At 50.9% G+C, this 5,710-nt stretch overlaps 1 non-coding gene across 1 annotated transcript in view; it reads left to right on the top strand.

Annotated features, from left to right (window-relative positions):
- The first annotated feature begins 4,276 nt into the window (after positions 1-4,276).
- The window catches only part of LOC126444970 (small subunit ribosomal RNA), a 1,909-nt gene continuing 475 nt past the window's right edge, over positions 4,277-5,710 (top strand). The window contains exon 1 of the ribosomal RNA XR_007582882.1: positions 4,277-5,710. This exon is cut by the window's right edge and continues 475 nt beyond it. This is a non-coding gene — a ribosomal RNA (small subunit ribosomal RNA).

Genomic DNA, 5,710 nt, shown 5'->3' with positions numbered 1-5,710 from the left:
AACAGGCACACACACAATATCTAACCACCAGCATGGAAGAACATCCGGTGCATCCTCTCCGCCACATTACACAATCCACACTATCATAACCAGACCGGGAGGTCCACCCAGAAAACAGAATATCCCACCCTTCCGACATCCGCCATTGCTCAGCTAAGCCACGAACACCCACACATGTCCTACACAGGGGTGCACCCAACATCACAATACTGCCTCCTGTCACAGTACACAAACAATGGCAGGAATGAAAGACACAGATCTGCCACAACCTTGGAATCGGAGCGCCGCCTGTCATGAGCCACAAGTGCATCCTGACGTGACAAATCGGATGATCCCGCAGGCATGCACTTACGATAATCACTATCAACGAACCTGCCGCCCCCTCCCCCCCCAAAATACACCTTTCCCTACAACGTGTACCTTAACCTAAGCTATATTGTACCTTAACCTAAGCGATATTGTACCTTAACCTAAGGTATATCGTACCTTAACCTAACCTACATTGCGCCTTCACCTAACCTACGTTGTACCTTAACCTAACCTACGTTGTACCTTAACCTAACCTACGTTGTACCTTAACCTAACCTACGTTGTACCTTAACCTAACCTACGTTGTACCTTAACCTAACCTACGTTGTACCTTAACCTAACCTACGTTGTACCTTAACCTAACCTACGTTGTACCTTAACCTAACCTACGTTGTGCCTTAACCTAACCTACGTTGTGCCTTAACCTAACCTACGTTGTGCCTTAACCTAACCTACGTTGTGCCTTAACCTAACCTATGTTGTGCCTTAACCTAACCTATGTTGTGCCTTAACCTAACCTATGTTGTGCCTTAACCTAACCTATGTTGTGCCTTAACCTAACCTATGTTGTGCCTTAACCTAACCTACGTTGTGCCTTAACCTAACCTACGTTGTGCCTTAACCTAACCTACGTTGTGCCTTAACCTAACCTACGTTGTGCCTTAACCTAACCTACGTTGTGCCTTAACCTAACCTACGTTGTGCCTTAACCTAACCTACGTTGTGCCTTAACCTAACCTACGTTGTGCCTTAACCTAACCTACGTTGTGCCTTAACCTAACCTACGTTGTGCCTTAACCTAACCTACGTTGTGCCTTAACCTAACCTACGTTGTGCCTTAACCTAACCTACGTTGTGCCTTAACCTAACCTACGTTGTGCCTTAACCTAACCTACGTTGTGCCTTAACCTAACCTACGTTGTGCCTTAACCTAACCTACGTTGTGCCTTAACCTAACCTACGTTGTGCCTTAACCTAACCTACGTTGTGCCTTAACCTAACCTACGTTGTGCCTTAACCTAACCTACGTTGTGCCTTAACCTAACCTACGTTGTGCCTTAACCTAACCTACGTTGTGCCTTAACCTAACCTACGTTGTGCCTTAACCTAACCTACGTTGTGCCTTAACCTAACCTACGTTGTGCCTTAACCTAACCTACGTTGTGCCTTAACCTAACCTACGTTGTGCCTTAACCTAACCTACGTTGTGCCTTAACCTAACCTATGTTGTGCCTTAACCTAACCTATGTTGTGCCTTAACCTAACCTATGTTGTGCCTTAACCTAACCTATGTTGTGCCTTAACCTAACCTATGTTGTGCCTTAACCTAACCTATGTTGTGCCTTAACCTAACCTATGTTGTGCCTTAACCTAACCTATGTTGTGCCTTAACCTAACCTACGTTGTGCCTTAACCTAACCCATATTGTACCTTAACCTAACCCATATTGTACCTTAACCTAACCCATATTGTACCTTAACCTAACCCATATTGTACCTTAACCTAACCCATATTGTACCTTAACGTAACCTAATTTGTGCCTTAACGTAACCTAATTTGTGCCTTAACGTAACCTAATTTGTGCCTTAACGTAACCTAATTTGTGCCTTAACGTAACCTAATTTGTGCCTTAACGTAACCTAATTTGTGCCTTAACGTAACCTAATTTGTGCCTTAACGTAACCTAATTTGTGCCTTAACGTAACCTAATTTGTGCCTTAACGTAACCTAATTTGTGCCTTAACGTAACCTAATTTGTGCCTTAACGTAACCTAATTTGTGCCTTAACGTAACCTAATTTGTGCCTTAACGTAACCTAATTTGTGCCTTAACGTAACCTAATTTGTGCCTTAACGTAACCTAATTTGTGCCTTAACGTAACCTAATTTGTGCCTTAACGTAACCTAATTTGTGCCTTAACGTAACCTAATTTGTGCCTTAACGTAACCTAATTTGTGCCTTAACGTAACCTAATTTGTGCCTTAACGTAACCTAATTTGTGCCTTAACGTAACCCATGTTGTGCCTTAACGTAACCCATGTTGTGCCTTAACGTAACCCAATTTGTGCCTTAACGTAACCCATGTTGTGCCTTAACCTAACCTATATTGTGCCTCAACCTAACCTATATTGCGCCTTAACCTGACGCACGTTGTCGCTGAACCTGCTCTGTAATTGTTATGCAACTCGTTAAATTAGTGTAGTGTTGCCTAACCGCAACCCTCGCAATATAGTTCGCTATTCGCACTGCCCGGTCCCCTGTGTATCGCGTCATGTTAAACACCTTGCAGGTGTTGCTGACTTTCCACATGCTCCTGCTATACACTGTAATGTGGATAGCAGCAGGACGTACATGCCCCCCCCCCTTCCCCCCTGCCTTCGCAAGCTGGTCGTTGAGAAGTTTGCATGTTCAATGCCCTTCGCATGCCGACGTACTCAGCCTACGTTGTGGTACGGCCTGTCACCTGTCCGCCGATGTACGCAAAACCCACAAACTGTACTGCACATTGGTCCGTATGTACTGAATGATACATCGTGGCACATGTGTGACCGTACGACGACTGCGCCTAGCAACGGCAGACCATACAGTCCAAATATTGTGCACGCAGCTACGTGTCGTCTCCCTATAAGAGCTGGATTGCAGTGTGGTACGCCATTCAGACGTGTGGGAGGAACGGACGCCCTGGATGGCGATCAGCATGAGCAGTCTGTTGATGTAGTGGAGCGTGTATTCGGACGTAGTCGTCTCTTCTCACACACCGTGATAGCATGTTGCACCGCGTTCCACATCTGCGACATCCTGCAGAGGCCGGCTGACAGTCGTTCGCGCAATGGACACCGCATACGTACGGGGGCTACCTTCCACGTGTTCTCGAGGCGTGCACATGTTGTTGCGTCTATGTGGGCAGACGTAGTGTGTTGTGACACCTGACACAGGCATGCAATACTCGTTGCAAATGGCGATGGACGTCTACGTTTGCTGGTGACGTTACGCAAATGAACAACAGGTAACCCGTTGTGGTGCGGTTGTTCTCGCTAGAGGTGAATCAGTGTTGGCGACGATCGGTCGAGCTATTAACCGGTTGTTTCAGGGATACCCACCATGCCCACGAACGTGAAAGGGGACCCACCATGCCCACGAACGCGAAAGGGGATCTGGGTGTGAGGCGATACGCGGCGGTGGCTGGGTGGGACCGTCCCCGGCCGGTGAGGGGGGGCCGCCCGGCGTGCTGGCAGCGCGGTGCGTGGGCGCACGCGCTACAGCCGGCTGGTGGGGGCGGCCAGTGGCAGGCGCGCCGGCCGACGGACGCGGCAGGCGGCGCAGCTGCGCGCCGGCGCCCCCTGCTCGCGGCGCCTTGCGGCCAAAGTAGGTCCTCGCGGGCCCGGTGCGAAGCGCGGTGGCCATCTGCAGTGTGCTGGTCCGATTGAGGACTGTGTGCGCTGAGGATGCGCCGCCGCCCGGCGCTCGGCGCCGCGACGCCGTCTGCTGCTCGGTCGCCCCAGCGGTTCTCGCAGGTGGTTTGTATCGCAGCTGTGCGGACGTGTTGGCGCGTGCGCTGTGCTGGGAGAGTTCGCTTCGGCACCCAAGTGGGGCTTTTGTCCTTCTGTGGCGCTGGCGTTGGAGCTGCCGGTCACCGTAGGTGGCGCGTGTTGTCTCCCGCCGGCAATGCCACGACAGCACGCTCCCGGGCCTCTGTCGGCAGCGGCAAGCTCAGTTGGGAGCACGGGTGGTCGCACCTAAAGCGTCTACTCGCCTAACTCCGGGCGATTGCGCCTCTCTCGAACCCGACCAAGTACTTAGGACGGCGCTGCGCGCCGCCGGGACCTGAGAGGGTTTCGAGGTGTGTTGTGCAGGGGAGCTCAGCCTCCTCCTGTTTGCAGAATAATTGAGCGGACGCTTGCGTGTTCGCGCGGGCCCCCGGGACACACTCCCGGGCGGCCGGCTGCTCAGCTCTAGTTGACGCAGCTCCCTGGTTGATCCTGCCAGTAGTCATATGCTTGTCTCAAAGATTAAGCCATGCATGTCTCAGTACAAGCCGCATTAAGGTGAAACCGCGAATGGCTCATTAAATCAGTTATGGTTCCTTAGATCGTACCCACGTTACTTGGATAACTGTGGTAATTCTAGAGCTAATACATGCAAACAGAGTCCCGACCAGAGATGGAAGGGACGCTTTTATTAGATCAAAACCAATCGGTCGGCTCGTCCGGTCCGTTTGCCTTGGTGACTCTGAATAACTTTGGGCTGATCGCACGGTCCTCGTACCGGCGACGCATCTTTCAAATGTCTGCCTTATCAACTGTCGATGGTAGGTTCTGCGCCTACCATGGTTGTAACGGGTAACGGGGAATCAGGGTTCGATTCCGGAGAGGGAGCCTGAGAAACGGCTACCACATCCAAGGAAGGCAGCAGGCGCGCAAATTACCCACTCCCGGCACGGGGAGGTAGTGACGAAAAATAACGATACGGGACTCATCCGAGGCCCCGTAATCGGAATGAGTACACTTTAAATCCTTTAACGAGTATCTATTGGAGGGCAAGTCTGGTGCCAGCAGCCGCGGTAATTCCAGCTCCAATAGCGTATATTAAAGTTGTTGCGGTTAAAAAGCTCGTAGTTGGATTTGTGTCCCACGCTGTTGGTTCACCGCCCGTCGGTGTTTAACTGGCATGTATCGTGGGACGTCCTGCCGGTGGGGCGAGCCGAAGGCGTGCGACCGCCTCGTGCGTGCTCGTGCGTCCCGAGGCGGACCCCGTTGAAATCCTACCAGGGTGCTCTTTATTGAGTGTCTCGGTGGGCCGGCACGTTTACTTTGAACAAATTAGAGTGCTTAAAGCAGGCAAGCCCGCCTGAATACTGTGTGCATGGAATAATGGAATAGGACCTCGGTTCTATTTTGTTGGTTTTCGGAACCCGAGGTAATGATTAATAGGGACAGGCGGGGGCATTCGTATTGCGACGTTAGAGGTGAAATTCTTGGATCGTCGCAAGACGAACAGAAGCGAAAGCATTTGCCAAGTATGTTTTCATTAATCAAGAACGAAAGTTAGAGGTTCGAAGGCGATCAGATACCGCCCTAGTTCTAACCATAAACGATGCCAGCCAGCGATCCGCCGCAGTTCCTCCGATGACTCGGCGGGCAGCCTCCGGGAAACCAAAGCTTTTGGGTTCCGGGGGAAGTATGGTTGCAAAGCTGAAACTTAAAGGAATTGACGGAAGGGCACCACCAGGAGTGGAGCCTGCGGCTTAATTTGACTCAACACGGGAAACCTCACCAGGCCCGGACACCGGAAGGATTGACAGATTGATAGCTCTTTCTTGATTCGGTGGGTGGTGGTGCATGGCCGTTCTTAGTTGGTGGAGCGATTTGTCTGGTTAATTCCGATAACGAACGAGACTCTA

The sequence above is a fragment of the Schistocerca serialis genome, unplaced genomic scaffold (assembly GCF_023864345.2).
Source record: "Schistocerca serialis cubense isolate TAMUIC-IGC-003099 unplaced genomic scaffold, iqSchSeri2.2 HiC_scaffold_318, whole genome shotgun sequence".
In the NCBI taxonomy this organism is placed as follows: Eukaryota; Metazoa; Arthropoda; class Insecta; order Orthoptera; family Acrididae; genus Schistocerca; species Schistocerca serialis.
This window is presented reverse-complemented; position numbering and strand designations above follow the sequence as displayed.